Source organism: Petaurus breviceps, unplaced genomic scaffold (assembly GCF_028583685.1).
Source record: "Petaurus breviceps papuanus isolate PSGF00001 unplaced genomic scaffold, PetGlider_PUasm1.0 90686, whole genome shotgun sequence".
Classification (NCBI taxonomy): Eukaryota; Metazoa; Chordata; class Mammalia; order Diprotodontia; family Petauridae; genus Petaurus; species Petaurus breviceps.
The window spans coordinates 10,256,430-10,272,966 of record NW_027187309.1 but is presented as its reverse complement, the minus strand read 5'-3'; the positions used below and the strand labels follow the sequence as shown (position 1 = coordinate 10,272,966).

Sequence of the window (16,537 nt, the reverse complement as noted above, 5' to 3'; positions counted from 1 at the left end):
TACTGTCAACAGGTGGAAGTCTACATTTGGTAGTGGCCAAAGGGACAATCTTAGCCTCTGTCTGGGATGGGATCCCTCCTGGCTCAGTTTACCTATGAGGTTCCTTTGAAAAGGAGTGTTTCCCACCTATTCCTGAGTCTAGCTATGAAATGGAACAGATGCTGCATGAGATGGAATATCTGTAACTGTACCTGAATTTATACAGAGCCAAGGAAGTTTTCTCCTGGCATAATTGGAATGTCACATGTCCCTGCTTTTTCCTTCTATGACAGGTTTCTATGATCAAAGCAAGTAATCAGTAAAAGATATGAGCTCTTTCATGTTAGCTTATTGGAAAATCTAATACTATTTCTCATCTAGAATTAAAACATGTACAGAAAAGATCATTTAAAAGTTTTCAATTAACTTCCTTCACAAAAGTTTAGTGATCATTTATAAATCTTAAAATGGTTTTGAAGAAGGAAGATATTTTTAGAAGAAATTTTAAAAATCTCTAGTGTGATTCTAAGAGACCCACTAAAACCTCCATTTGCACGACATGTTTCTTGCTGAATTTATGTAACAAATTGTAAAGCAGAAAAGAACTTGCTGTTTTAATCTGAATTTGTCATTATTCCTTTTACTAAGTAAGTGTTAATATTTGTAACTGAATTTATTCCTTTTTTGAAATTCTGTTCAGCACCCCACCTTCTATTGTATTTTGGGTGATGAATGCTGTTATGTATGACTGTTAATGATTTACTTCTCAAATCCCCCCAAGCTCTCTGAAACATCTAGGATGCAGTCCAAGTAGTGTACCAGACCACTCTGCTGTTAAGGTGGCTAGAAGAAAAGCCTGGATCCACCCCTCACACATCAAGGTGACGGCTCCTCCCGACCCACCAGACCTGTGGGTAACAGAGCCAGCCAGTGACTTACAACTAAAGATTAATAGACTGTCCTGATGCTCCTGTTCCTGGCATTCCTGCCTTTGGCCAATTCCAACTCCTATGCTTCCACCTTGCACTCTTGGACTCCTACTAAGATAATTGATGGAATTCTAACTTCAAAAATGTAACTTATGGCCAGCCCACCCTTTTTCTTTGATCACTGTCCCCCAGATTCATGTTGTTTCCCTATACAGGCATGTATTCTGTGGGGACTGATGATGCTGCTTGTGGAGATGTGGGCAGAAAAGCAGCCTTTGATCAACCCAGTCATATGTCTGCCCTGAGGATGGGTTCCCCGATTGTGGGGGACAGGGGAAATATCACTGTGCCAATTGGGATTGTGTAACCATTGCTAATTGGATCACCACATTTCATTTTGTTGTAATACCCTTAAGTCATGTAAACCTGTTGTAATCAGGGTTTTGGATTGGACCAAACAGGATTGGAAAACTGGGACACTTTGGGCAATCAGGTTTTATGTCACAGGAAGGGACTCCGGGGTCTTGTTCACTATTCTGGTACCAAGGGATCTTACTCCCACCAGTCCCAACCCAGTCTTCAACCCACATTCTGGTGGCGATCGAACCCTGGATGACCCCCCTGTTTCACCCATTACCATCACCCCTGATGACTCGGGCAGCACTCTGGTAGACCCCAAGTTCCTTGGATCTGAGCTTAACTTATGCAAGAATACCTTTGTGCTGGCAGCCCCCATTTTAGTCCCTATCCTAGTTGGCCTTGGTATGGCAGGATCGGCAGCAGTGGGTACCACAGCCCTAGTGCAAGAGAACAGTCCCCTGGACTCAGTTGAGTCCGAGTTTCAATATGAACAAGAAAAGGGGGGGAGTGAAGTGCCCAACAGAAATTATACACCAAAGCCCCCTCCCAGTTGCAACCTTCTAGAAGGGGACCCCTACCAGGGTCCCTGGCAACCACCGAATAGACCATTATAGTGAGGGAACGTTTCACCTGTGTTCCTAGAAACATGCCCCAGATTCAGGTCTGTTTATGTTTGTATCCAGGGCTTTGCTAGGTAATTGAGGCCTCACTAGAAATGGCATTAAGGGCATTACACCCCCTTGGAACCACATTTTGTTGATTAGCAAATGCCTTTCAGAAGACTCAATGCCATCTTCCCTATTGGGGAGGTAGTCACCAGCTGGTTAATAAACACTCCTATCAAATTATAATTGGCTTTGCTGTCATGACCATTGTATTTGTCCATTTCAGGTGTATCTTGACTACATTCTTGTACATCCCATCTATTTCCTCTCTAGATGCCTTACGTTTTCTAGCATTTATTTCCATGAGAAGCATACAAGTATTGGGAAGCATTGAACACAATAATAAAGCAAGTTAGTATAATAAAAATTATTAGTGTTATATAACACAGGGGTTCTCATAATTTATTTGATCCAGCCCCTTCTTAGAAACCGACCTCAAATGTTCTGGTCAGATATTCCTTCATGTTTAATCTCCTCCAGATCCTTCCCTAATTCTCTAATGTAATTCAGGTGCTGGGTAATATTAAAGATTTAGTCAAATACATATGTGCAACATTGACTTAACATCCATTTAAACAGGAGATTTCTTATTCTATCATCTTGGAGGTCTAAATTATGCTAAGTCCTATTCCTATCAGGTTTGATGGCATTACCTAGTAAACCTCTGCAAGTATCTTGGAATCAGTTGGAAGAAACCTCTCTGCAAATCTGCCCTAGAAACAAAGTCCACCAGCATAAATATATAATATTAATATAAATAAACTAATAAAGAAAACATAATATTGATTCAAGGATGCATGTTTTTTAGCTTGAATGGATTAAACTGGACAAATTGACACACAGAAATGTGTAAAATGGGTTTGTTCTTTACCCTGTTCACAGATTGTCCAGTTTAATCCATTCAGGCTCAAAAACATGCATCCCTGAATCTATATTCTGATGTTTTGAATGAGGGTGTCAATTGTTAACAGTACCTGGAATGGGTTTTGTTTTTAGAGTAGATATGTAGAAGTTTCTTCTGGTCGATTCCAAGCCACTTACAGATGCCTCCTAGGTAATGTCATTAAACCTGCTAGTAATAGGACTTAGTAAAACTTAGTAGGACCTTGCAGAACCTAATCATATTGGCCTTCTAATAATTAGCTCATGTGGTGAAATTCTGTGGAAACTTCATGGAGTTAACCTTATGAATATTAAAGAGTCAAAGGAAGAACAAAAAATAAGCTCATGTGAAAGAGAGCTTCAATCTTCACATACTACTTATTCTTTCTATCTTTACCTGAACCCTGCACATTGTGTGAATTATGTTATCTATAGGTTAAAGGAAGAATCTTTGGGGGAGGGGGGGAGGGGGCCAGGGGAAGAGAATCCTTGAGGACGTAACTTTGTAAAATAAAGTCTCTTATCTCTTGATAGTATCATAGAGACCTGGGGGGGGGGAAGTTATTTAAAAGTTTCTTCACAGTTAATTAAAATAATTCTGCATAGAAAAACTTCAATCCAACTTGAAATTTTATATATAATTACTAAAACAAATACAATTACTAGAACACATCCAAAGCCTCTGTATTTAGGCATTTGTATATATGAGTACCTATTAATATTCAAATGGACCTAAAAGAAGTTCAATAGTTTCTTATTATATGAAGGATAAAAATCTTAAGTATATCATTTAGGATGATCTTCTTTGGCCATTTTTTCCCTTTTTTCCCCACTGGCACAACAGAGGCTTTTAAGACTATTAAAACAATTACATCTCTTATGAGCCTGTTAAGTATATTCTTTTTCCAAATGAAAACATGTGAAAGCCAATCACATATATCCTAGTCCTCAAGTGAAAGCAGTCTAATCTTGTCACTTTTTCCAAAGTGAAGTTTATTGATCCATTAAAAATTTAAACTTTTACATCTTCATCACATCATATCTTTGTCATTTCTGCTTTTGAGGATATATGTTATTTTTGTATCATTCCAAAAAGATGTGATATTGTACAGACACAATCTTATTTGAGAATATATAACTATTAGACCAATGAGCAAGGAGATGACAAGTTTAATAACTGATTTGTTCTAATTACCTAGATTAGGAAGTTAAAATAAGTAATGTTTATAAATTCAGAATAGTAGAATCAAATAATAAGGTCCTTTACACTTATATCCCACTATACTAGTTAAAAGATGCTTAATGATTGCAACAATAAGATCCATTATAAGACATTTGCATTTCTCCTGCCATGGTCAGAGAAATTTTTCTATGAAAAAAAAAAAGGGATATGCTTGTAAAAATATCATGACCAAACTGTTCCATCAAGTATCGACCTAACCAACTTCAGAGACTAAAATCACAGATTGTCACAAGCATAAGAGGATAAAACTCCTTTAGCTCTGTTTATTTCAGGTAAAAGTCATAGATACCTTTTAGAACAGTCAATCATGCAACAGTGTTCCTCATTACTCACAGGTTATATAACCAGGTTCAGAATTAGGCAGATGGGAAATATTCCCATTCTGAAAGGAAATAGCACAGTGAGTATACTGAGCCATCTTCTCAACCTTCCCAGGCATTTATAAACACCAGCAGCATTTTTGAGACAGCATTCCAGCTCTTGGCATTTCCTTTGAATGGTGGAACATTGGCTGAACAACAATCTGTTATACCTGAATTCAAAACCCAGAGCAAACCAAATTATAGTAGATGACCATCTTCCATGTGAAGGATCAGTCTATTTATTAAGGAGAATTTTGTCAAGAATCTTGCCAGCAATGATTAAAAGAGAGACTCCTCTGTGATTGTCACAGGACAATCTATTTCCTTTTCCTTTATAGAGATGGACAATGCAGGCATCATTGAATTCCTGGGGGATGACGTCCTCTTGCCATATAACCTGGAACATTTCAGTCAACTTTTGTATGACTAATGGATTACCTACCTTGTAAATCTCAGCTGGAATAGAATCAGCAGCAGGTGCTTTGCCACATGAACTTCAGCTAGGGAGGGATTGATTTCTACCTGAAATAAACAATCAACGGCTTTAGCAATGATTGATGATGGTGTGTTGAGAACACCATGGAAGTGTTCAGTCCATCTCTCTAGGCTCACATCCTTATCACTAATCAATGTGGCTCCATCAGCGCTGAGGAGTTAAGATTCACCATAGGTCTTTGGCCCATAAATAGCCTTCAGGGCATCATAAAAGCACTTTGGATTGTTACTATCAGCATAAAACTGGATTTCATCTGCCTTCTTACTGAGCCAAGAGTCCTGCATCTCTCTGAGCTTTGCTTGTACTTTAGCTTTGGTGGAATTAAATGCTGCCTTCTTAGAGATGGATGAACTATCCTGCTGGTAAACCCTGTGGAGTTCTCATTTTTCATTTAGCAGCTTCTGAACGTCCCCATCAAAACAACTAACACCACAAGGCTATGTGAACAAACACAGAAAAAAAGCCTTTGATAAAATTCAGCATTTTTATATGTTTAAAAGCATAAACATGGAAAAGCCCCTCTTTAATATGAAAAAGTGATATGTCTACCAAAAAAAAAAGCTGATATCTTATTTTTCAAATTGGTTAAAGTTTTTCTCCTAAGTATAGGGATAAAATGAAGAGCTCTCTATCCTCACTAGTATGTGACATTGTTCTAGGAGTGCTATCTAGAGCAGTAAGAAAAGAGAACAAAAAAAGGAAAAAAACGTATCAACAAGATTAAAAAAAAAAATAAAGTGCTGGGGCGGCCAGGTGGCTCAGCGAGTAAGAGCACCGGCTCCAGTGTCGGGATGACCTGGAGATTAAATCTGGGCTCAGATACTTAGCACCACACCCAGAAATAATAACTGGCCGTGTAACCTTGAGCAAGTTACTTAACCCCGATTGCTTTAAAAAAAAAAAAAAAGAAAAGAGAATAATTAAAATGTGTAAACATTGGCAAAGAAGATACAAAATAATCCCTATTTGGATACAGCATGGTAATTAACTTGGAAAACTTCAGGTTACTATTGAAGGACCTAATCGATAATAATAATATTTAAATAGTACCTACTATATCCTAGGCACTGTGCTAAGTGATTTAGAAATATTATCTCATTTGATCCTTATAATATCTCTAGGAGGTAGGTACAATCATTATCCCCATTTTATATGAATAAAGAAACAGGCAGTTCATCTATTTCCTTAAAAAAAAAAAAAGGATGAGGAAACCAAGGCAAAGTGACTTTCCTAAGGTCACACAGCTAGTAAGTGAAGCTGCATTTGAACTCAGATCCTTCTGGTGCCAATGCTAGCACTCTATCCACTTTGCACCCAGCTGCCTCCGCATTGTAAATAGCTTCATTGAATTCTCGGGAGACAAAATAAGCAAACATTTTCAGCATTTCTACACAGCACGAATAAAAACTTGGGGAAAGGGAGAGAAATTTCATTCAAATGAATTACTAAGTGCATAAAATATCTGGGTGTTAACCTGTGAAGAAAAAATCAAGATTTTTATAACCTCAACTAGCTTCCTTGCAGAATAGAACTTTGTAGTAGCTGAAAGGCAATTGATTTCTCATTTACAATCAGATGATAGGAATATAATGAAAATGATACCGCTACCAAATTAATGTAGTCATTAGGTGCTGTACCAACCAAAGAGCCAAGAACCCCCTGGTGCAGGCCCTCATCACCTCAAATCTGCACCACGGAAATTACCAATAGGTCAGTCTCTCCTAACTCCAGCGCATCCTCTACTGAGCAGCCAAAGTTTTTCTGAAAAACAGATCTCAGAGTGAACAGAGAACAGACAAGCCCTGCCACTCACTGATGTAGGTGCCATTTTACTTGGAGGAAAGCTCTGTACCTTCTTGTTGGGTATTGGAAAAAGCAAAATCCTACTTTTCCTCTGATAAGCAGTCAGGGATGAAGTTTCTTCCCCAGAGGACAGATCTGAGGGCCTTTGTGGTTCTTAAGCTTAAGGGAACTGTTTGTCACTGAAAGACCTTAACAGTGGCTCAGGGCTCAGGGAAGCAGACCTGGAAAGGTACCCACCCTAGCCTTAAGGTTCAGGTTTCACTAATGAGAGCAATGCTCTTGCCTTACTAAAAGAATTTAATATTACTTCATTCAGTAGCCCCATTGTGAGAGACAAAAATCTTGTTCTAATAGGAAAGCAGAGAGCCTCAGAGGAGGAACAGGTGGTTCATGTTCCCTAAAAGAGACCCTAGACAAATGGCCTTGCAGTCCAATCACAAGTTTCTCCAGAAACCTGGATTTTTCTGTTCATATGCTTCACCACTAGGTTTCTATATGTGTGTGCCCACTCCCATATTCCCCACATGCCCTCTGTATACTTTGGGGGGAATATGACTCAGTATTATGGGTAGAACATTGCATGATTCTGCTTCTGCCTTGTATTGAATAAATCTTGGATTGTGTTTGCCTTTGCCTTCTCATTAATTAAATATTCCATAATTAAGAATTAATTGTGTCAGTGGGATCTTGTGTAAATAGGATCTACCCAAGTGAAGGATTTGGATTCATAGGAAGATATACTTCTCTCCACACCCCACCACACACATGCATACACCAGGTTATCTCTAGGAACTTGAGAATGAGCTAGAAGGGCTTGGTTGTGGCCACAACCGACTTCTCTCTGGGAAAAGTACCTAGCCCTTCTAGCATGAGTGGAGGTGAGCCAGGAGAGAAAGAGACAGACAGAGATAGAGAAAGAGACAGCGACAGAGACAGACAGACAGACAGACAGAGTAAATGAGGTATATGTGCTTCTTTCTCAGACACCATACCTATGGGCCACCCTGCCACTCCTGCACTACCTTGTAAAGGTAATATACACCTTTTTTGCAAAGAAGGGGACAAGCAAAGGTTTATTTTCTGGAAAAATATTTGAAAATCATTACTGACGTGTTATTTGGGGGGGGTTCTTTTTTTAAATTTTATGTTTATTTTTAGTTTACATCATTCATTTCTACAAGATTTGAGTTACAAATATTCTCCCTGTCTTTCCCCTACTCACCATCCCAAAAGTGATCCCATTGAATACCCCCTCCCCCAGTCTGCTCTCTCTTATATCCTCCCCCACACCCCTTCTGACTTTCCAGTAGGGAAGATGGATCTCTATGCCCCAGTGCCTGTATATCTTATTTCCCAGTTGCAGGTAAAAAATTATATATATATATATATATATATATATATATATATATATATATATATATATATTAAACATTTGATTTTAAAACTTTGAATTCCAGATTCTTTCCCTTCCTCCCGCATCACCCACCCTTACTGGGAAGATAAGCAATTCAATATAGGTAGTACATGTATAGCTATGCAAAACATTTCCATAGTAGATATATTTTGAAAGACTGACTATATTTCCCTCCATCCTATCCCGCCCCCTACTTGTTCTGTTCTCTACTTTGACCCTGTCCCTTTTCAAAAGTTTGTACTTCCAACTTCCCTCCCCCCAACCTGCCCTCCCTTCCATCAACCTCCCTCTCATCCCCTTCCAACCTACTCTCCTTTAGGGTGAGGTACCCTATTTAGTGTATATGTCATTGCCTCCCTAAGCCAAATTCAATGAGAGTGAGGTTGACTCATTCCCTTTTGCCTTCCTGTCCTTCCCCTCCATTGTAACCATTTCCTCTTGCCTCTTCTGTATGAGATAGTTTACCCCATTCTATCTCTCCCCATCTCCTCTCATTATATACCTCTCTCACCTCTTAATTTCACCTTTTAAGTAACATCCCTTCCTACTAAATTGGTCCTATGCCCTCTGTCTATGTATACCTGTACACATATATATACACTCACATATGTATTCATATACCCTCCTATATAGAAATACATATGTATGTATACATATATACATTTATATTACCTTCAACTATTCTCATACTGAGAAGTTTCATAAGTTACAATCATCTTTTTTCCATGTAGTAATATAAATAGTTCAATTTTGATAAGTTCCTTATCATTTCTTTTCCCTGTTTACCTTCTCATGCTTCTCTTGCTTCTTATATCTGAATGTCAAATTTTCTATTCAACTCTGGTTTTTTCATCATGAATGCTTGATAGTCTTCTATTTCATTGAATGACCATATTTTCCCCTGAATCATGATACTCAGTTTTGCTGGGTAGGTGATTCTTGGTTTTAATCCCAGCTCCTTTGACCTCCGGAATATCATATTGCAAACCTTTTGATCCCTCAGTGCAGAAGCAGCCAGATCCTGAGTTATCCTGATTGTGTTTCCACAATATTCAAATTATTTCTTCCTGATTGCTTGTAATATTTTCTCCTTGATCTGGCAACTCCGGAATCTGGCTATAATATTCCTAGGAGTTTGCTTTTTGGGATCTTTTGCGAGAAGTGATTGGTGGACTCTTTTAACCTCTATTTTGCCCTCTGGTTCTAAAATATCAGGGCAATTTTCCTTGAGAATTTTTCTTTTTTCAGATTTTTCTTTTTGCTTTTTAGAGGGGGGAAGGTAGGGCAACTGGGGTTAAATGATTTGCCCAAAGTCACACGGCTATTCCTCAGGGAAAGACTCCTTTCACCCTGAATTTCTGTGTGAATATTCAAGGCCTTCCACAAGTTGATTCCTACCTACTACTCCTAATTTATTGCCTACTATAAGCCTATACAAACCTCCTGCTACAGTCAAATTAATCTATTCATCTTTCCTAGAAGCTCCCAGTCTTTCACTTATATTATTGCATTTCCTGGAGCATTATCCCCTTTTTTTTCAGTTACCTTTCCCTCAGAGGCAAGCTCAAGTCCCATGCCCCCCAAGAAGCTTTCCTTAGGGGTACTTCTCAGGGATCTCACTCTCCTCTGAAGTCCTGCCATACTCAAAACCTATAACATTTTCTGAGCCCTTAGCCTCTCTTCCTGGACAATGATAGATCTCTTCTTATGTTCATGAACTTTCCCCCAAACTGTTCACTACCTTCTTGTAGCAACTTGTATTAATTCAATTCATCAAATATTTATTGCCATTCAATAAACACATCAAATAAAAAAGTCCCTACTCTTAATTATCTTATATTCTAGTAGAGAGTAGAATGTGGGAACTCAGTAGTTGGTGATATCAAATGAATTTAATTGCTCGGCTGAGAAATGTTTGTTGATGATAATCACAAGGACAATTTCTAGTCAAAGTGAGAACAATTCTGGATTTACTGTCAGGAGATATCCCAATGTCAATTTCCACATGTGTAACCTTGGGCAAATAATTTCCCTCATCTGGGCCTCAGTTTCCTTATCCATTAAACAAGGGACCTGGATTTGATGGCCTCGAAATCTCTTTCTACCTCTAACTTAAGGACCTAAGGCATCATCTAGTGATTGCTTCATTCACAAATGAAGACACTGAGACCCCAAGAAATTTAGAGATAGTTAATAGGCAATGAAGTAGAAGTTCAAACACTCCAAGTCCAGTGCTCTTTCAGGTAAATGAATCTATGATGCTAGACTCTCATCCCATCCCCCCTTGAAAATTTCTTGGGTAGTGATGGGAATGGGGGGGTGTTTAATTCATTTTTTTTCTTTAATTTGGGCCAATTTTAAATGGTATGTAGTCAGACTATCTACAGAAAGTTTGTAAAGATCATTTAAGGATCTATATCCACAAATACTAATATTTTGTGTTCTGTCACCTCAACCTACCACCATGCCAGTCACTGAAATTATGTTTCAAAATGTCTGAATGTCTTTATTATAAGGAGGAAAAAAAAACTAATGCATTGCAGTGAAAAGTATAAGACTGGGCTGCCTTTTACAGCCTATTTATTGAAACAGTTTCCATTACTTTTTATAATAATAATGGTTAGCATTTACATAAAGCTTTAAAGTTTGTAAAGTGTTGCACAAATTTTATCTCATTTGATTCTCATAACAATCCTGTAAGGTAACTGTTATTCCCATTTTACAGATGAGAAAAGGGAATGTGAGAGAGTTCAAGGGATTTGGCCAGGGTCATACATTTAGCAAATATCTGAGACGGAATTTGAATTCAAGTCTTCCTGATTTCCACTGCTATCTCCAGCCTGTATTCTTGAATCTCTAGACCTTTCCAACCATGCCTCAGAAAACTCTTCACAGTAGAAGTTCATTCCACTCCTGGATTCTTCATCCTCTTCTTCTATTGCTTCTTCCCAGACTCTATATTTTAAGGAAAGCACCCTAGCCAGATGCATCTTAACAACAACAGCTAGGTTTATATAGCACTTCAAGTCAATCCTGTGAAGCAGGTGCTGTTAAATGGTGGTGGTTATGTGGGCAAAGAGAAGGGAACATATAGCTAATAATAGCTAACAATTATATAGTGCTTTATGGTTACAAAGAATTTTGCAAATATATCTCATTTGGGTCTCATAAAAACCCTGGGAAATAGGTGTCATTATTATCCCATTTTACAGATGAGAAAACTGACAACACAAGAATTACATGATTTCTCCAGAGTCACATAGCTACATAAATATCTGAGGCCCAATTTGAACTCAGGTTTTCTTAAGTCAGCAATTAACACTCTATCCATTATATTACCTAGTTGCACCCTGTGCATATAAGAGATGTTGTGGGTGTAGAACTAACAAGATTTTAAAGTTTCCTAGAGATTTCTTAGAGTTCATCTAGTCCAACCACTACCGTGTTTCCCCGATAATAAGACACTGTCTTATTAAATTTTTTGGACAGAAAAACACCAGAGGGCTTATTTTCAGGGGAGGGCTTATTTTAATGAACATTGACAGCAATTTTAATAAACAGGTAAATGTGAACAAAAAAATGTACCTTTATTCAATAAGCAAATCACTGGGGAAGAACAGGATGAAGCGCTCACTGCTGCAGCTCTGATTGGATGCAGCTCGGAGCACAGCGTGCGTTTCACTGGGGCGGGGGCGGGGGGGAACGGTGCATACAGAGGGTACCATAATGTAGCGTGTAGCGCAGGGGATCACCTTCACTACAGTAGCAACCTCAATAGGGCTTATTTTCGGGGGAGGGCTTATTTTAGAGGAATCTTACACAGTAAGGGGAGGGCTTATTTTCGGGATAGGTCTTATTATCGGGGAAACACGGTACATGAGAATCCTTTCCATAATCTTTCCAATAGAAATAATTCAGATTTTTCTTGAAGAAACTCCATAAGCAGAAATCTACTACCTCCTGAGGTAGCCCCAAGATCCTAAATATATCCAACCTAAATCTTACTCCCTATAATTCCCATCCACTGATCCTAATTATGCCCTTTGGTGCCAAACAAAACAAATCCAATCCTTCTACATGACTTCCCTTTAAATACTTACAAGACATCATATCCAATTCTCCCCCAAAAAACGTGTTGTCCTTGCCTGGTTAAACAATGCCAACTCCTTTATCAGACAGGAAAGTCAGCCTGTCTAAAGCAGCAAGGCAGCCTGATAGAAAGACAGGAGGTAGCATGTACCAAGCAAGTCAAACCCTCCCCAGCACCTTAGCCACAACCAACTCCCACATCCTGATTGAAACAACCCATGATCCTGAGTCCAAGAGCCCTGACAATAGCAATACGCCCTCCCCCAGACATTAACCTTATTTCCAAGTCATCCCCAACAGCCATCATCCAAGGAAGTAGCCTTAGTAAGGATGCAACTTGGCAACTTCTTGAGCAGATTCTGTAGTTCCTTCCTCAGCAGCTACAGCCACTGAAGAACCAGAAAAGAAAGTTCTCACAATCAATAACCTTGGCATTATCAAATGATTCAACATTTGATCAGTATGGTTTTATCAATAGAAATGTCATTAAAGAAAATGTATTACCATTTGTTTTGCTCCATCAGTTTTGAGGCTGCTAAGAGCCCTATGGACCTTTCCATCTGACTTGGAACTGAAACATCCTATAGTATCTCCATTAAAATGTGAATGCCTTAAGAAGAGAGATTGTTTCTACTTTTCTATTTGTATCCCTAGTGCTTTATACATAGCAAATGATAAATACATGCCTTTTCATTTATGCATTCATATGGCAGGATTTCAAGGCCTTTCAATATTCTCATTTTCCTACTCTTGATGGTGTCCAGTTTGTCCATCCTAAAATGTGGTGCCCCATAACTGAGCACATTACTCTAGAAGTAGTCTGACCAGGGCAGAGGACTAAGGGACTATCACCTCCTGAGTCTGGGCACTAAGGCTCTTTCAATGTAGACTGAATGACTTGTGTTGACTCCTTTCAGTCATTATTCTAATTATATCTTTATGAACACATTTGGAGTTTACCTGGCAAAAATGCTGAAGTGGTTTGCCGTTTCCTTCTCCAACTCTTTTTATAGATGAGGAAACTATGGCAAAGAGGGTTGGTTAAATTACTTACCCAGGGTCACACAGCTAGTGTCTGAGGCTAGATTTGAACTCAGGAAGATGAGTCTTCCTGACTCCATGCACAGGACTCTATCCACTGCACCTATGTTAACATCTAACCAATGTTAGTTCATATCAACCTTTAAGTTCACTAAAACTCTCCAGTCCTTTTTCAGATAAACTGCTGTCTAGACCCCCTCCCACATCTTGTTCTTCTGAAGTTTTCATGTGACCACGTATGAGTCATAGGATTCATCCCTACTAAATTTGAATTCTATTTGACTCAGTGCTCAGTCTGTCAATATTTTGAATCCTGATTCTGTCATCCAATGTGATACCCACTCCTCCCAACTTTGTGTCATAATGAAATTTGGTAAGCATGATGATTATATGCCTTTTCCCAAATCATTTGTAAAAATAATAAACATCACAAAAGCCTCTCTTCAGGTAGGTGGTGTCACTAGTGCACAGAGTGCTAGACTTGGAGTCAGTAAAATTTGAGTTTGAATCCTGCTTCAAACACATCCTGCCAGTTGTGTGACCCTGGACAAGTCATTTAACCCCTCAACCTCAATTTCCTCATCTGTAAAATGGAGATAAAAACAGCATTTATTTCATAGGGTTACGGCAAGGATCAAATAAGAAAAAATATATATAAGGTGTTTTGCAAACTTTCAAGGGCCATATATATAGAGATATATATACATACACACACACACATATATATATATATATGTATATATGTGTTAGATACCATAATCATCATTTTTATCATCACATTGTATCCAGGGAATGAGCACAGGATCTAGAATGGAAGGGACACTAAGGAGAATCTAGCCCAATGGTTTAATTTTACAGATGGTGAGAAATGAAATCACTTCCCCAAGGCCACACAAGTCTTTAGTACCGAAGCTACAATTTGAACCCAATTTTCTGGGTTACTCCATGGATAGAGTGCTAGCCCTGGAGTCAGGAGTTCAAATTCAGCCTCTGATATTTACTAGCTATGTGCTCCTGGACATCCTGTTTGCCTCAGTTCCTCATCTATAAAATGATCTGGAGAAAGAAATGGCAAACCCCTCCATTATCTTTGCCAAGAAAACCTCAAATGAAGTCACAAAGAGTTGGACAAGATTAATCAACTAAATAACAACTTCTGCCTCAAAATCCAGTATACTGCCTGTCTCACAAGGCCATCAGTGATGTAATTGCATCAGAAATTCAAATGTTAAGAAGGTCTGTGAGTTGTATCAGGGCACTGCTTCTGATCTCAAGCTTATTTAAGTAATGCCTGGCCTCTTAGTTTGTTACCATGGACTAGTGGATAGGAAAGGCCATTTGTTTAAAAGTACTTAAGGGAGGGGCAAGTACAGTGGGTAGGACAGTGAATAGAGTTCTGGACCTGGAGTCCTGAGTTCAAAACTGGTCTCAGACACTTAGTAGCCGTGTGGCCCTGGGCAAATCTCAATACCTGTTTGCCTCAGTTCCTCATTTGTAAAACGAGCTGGAGAAAGAAATGGCAAACTACTCCAGTAACTCTGCCAAGAAATCTCCAAATGGAGTCACAAAGAGACAGAAACAACTGAAACGACTGAAGAACAGAAAAAAAAAAATGATCTGGAGGAAAAAATAGCAAATCAGTCCAGTATCTTTGGCAAGAAAATCCCAAATGGGGTCGCAAAGAGTCAGACGACTGAAATAACTCTGAACAGCTTAAGGCAAAGTCACAAAAAAAAAAAAAAAACCACCAAAACACTTAACTAATGTGACTGTTAACAAATGGTGCCACCTGCTGGACATTTGCAATAATGAAAAAGCCCTTCTAATGGACCAAAATTCTTCATTCAGGGATCAAGGCCTTTTCACATAACCAAATGCTGACAGCCTCCAGCAATAGGCGGGGTACTGGATTTTGAGGCAGAAGACCTGGGTTCAAATCCTAGTTCTGCTACTAAAGACACGTGCAGCCCTGAGGAAGCAATTTCATTTCTCTGGGCCCCCCACATCTATAAAACGAAGTTAATTAGATCATTCCCTCTAATGTCCCTTCCACTCTCAGGGCTGTTCTCCCTCCTTGGGCACAGTGTAGTGATAAAGATTATGATGATATTTTCACTTTCTATTTCATGAAACTGAGGCCCAGAGAAGTTAAGTGGGTTGCCAAAGTGGAATTTGGGGGAAGTGGAGAGGGTATCACATAGCTACTAACCAAAGTCCTTCTAGCCTTAGCACCTAAGGTGTTATTCTAAGTCAGTTTTTCTGAGGTGAACTCTTTCTGAGACAGCCAAGGGATGTATACTCTGCATTGGAAAACCTTTCTATGCCTCCACCAAGCGTCCCAAACCTACCTAGCTCATCAGGAGACAATGAACTTAACTCCAAGAAAGAGCTGTGCCTATTAAGACACCACCACCACCACCACCACCCAATTATATCTGACAGTTTCAAGAATAAGAGTATCCTTCTGAGACCATACCAACATTTAACTAGGCCCTTTAGACAATCCTAATATTGCCAAGTGCATCTCTGGTCCTGATCTCAATCCTTACCTATAGCTGGTGACAAGATACTTACCCCTAACTCAGTATACCCAGAATGAAACTATCTTCTCCCCAAACTGACTTTTCTGACTTCTTTGTCTCTGTCCATGATACCACCATTTCCTCGGTTACCTAGGCTGGAAACACTAGAATCAACTTTCCTTCATGACTTCAGGAAGATGAGAATTGTCTTCAAATATTTGGAAGCACTGTTTACAGAAGATGAATTAAACTTGTACTTTTTTATACCTAAAGGACAAAATTAGGACACTGACTAGAAGTTACAGAGACATATTTTAGGCTCAAAGTAATTAGAGTGATTCAAAAGTGGAGTGGACTGCCTTGGGAATTGGTGAGTTCCCCATGTTTGGAGACTATCGAGTAGAGACTAGAGGACTACTTATCAGGAATGTTATTAAGAGGATTCCTGCTCAGGGGTGAGTTGGATTAGATAAATCTCTTCCAATGTTGAGATCCAGTGACTGCTGTGTTCCCTGCCTCCTGTTGGTGACCTAGTGGTAACAGCACTTGCTTCTAAAAGTCTCTCCACTAGAGCTCTATGGCAGTCCCTCACCATCCCTAAATTACTGCAAGATTCCTAAGTAATCCTCTTCTAGTCATTCTCTCATATCTTCAATCCATCTGTGATAGTTTATGCTTCTAGAATTTCTATGCCAGTAAGGTAGAGATAGAAAACACATCAAAATATGAGACTGTAATGGTAATGAGAATTT

General features: G+C 39.0%; 1 long non-coding RNA gene across 2 annotated transcripts in view; it reads right to left on the bottom strand.

Moving 5' to 3' along the window:
* Positions 1-16,537, bottom strand: part of LOC138144116 (uncharacterized) — a 69,116-nt gene that overhangs the window by 36,694 nt on the left and 15,885 nt on the right. The window contains exon 2 of one of the 2 annotated variants that reach the window (XR_011163863.1): positions 4,863-4,942. The exons of the other annotated variant lie outside the window; for it this stretch is intronic. This is a non-coding gene — a long non-coding RNA (uncharacterized lncRNA). The remainder of the gene's footprint in view (positions 1-4,862; positions 4,943-16,537) is intronic. 2 annotated transcript variants of the gene reach the window in all.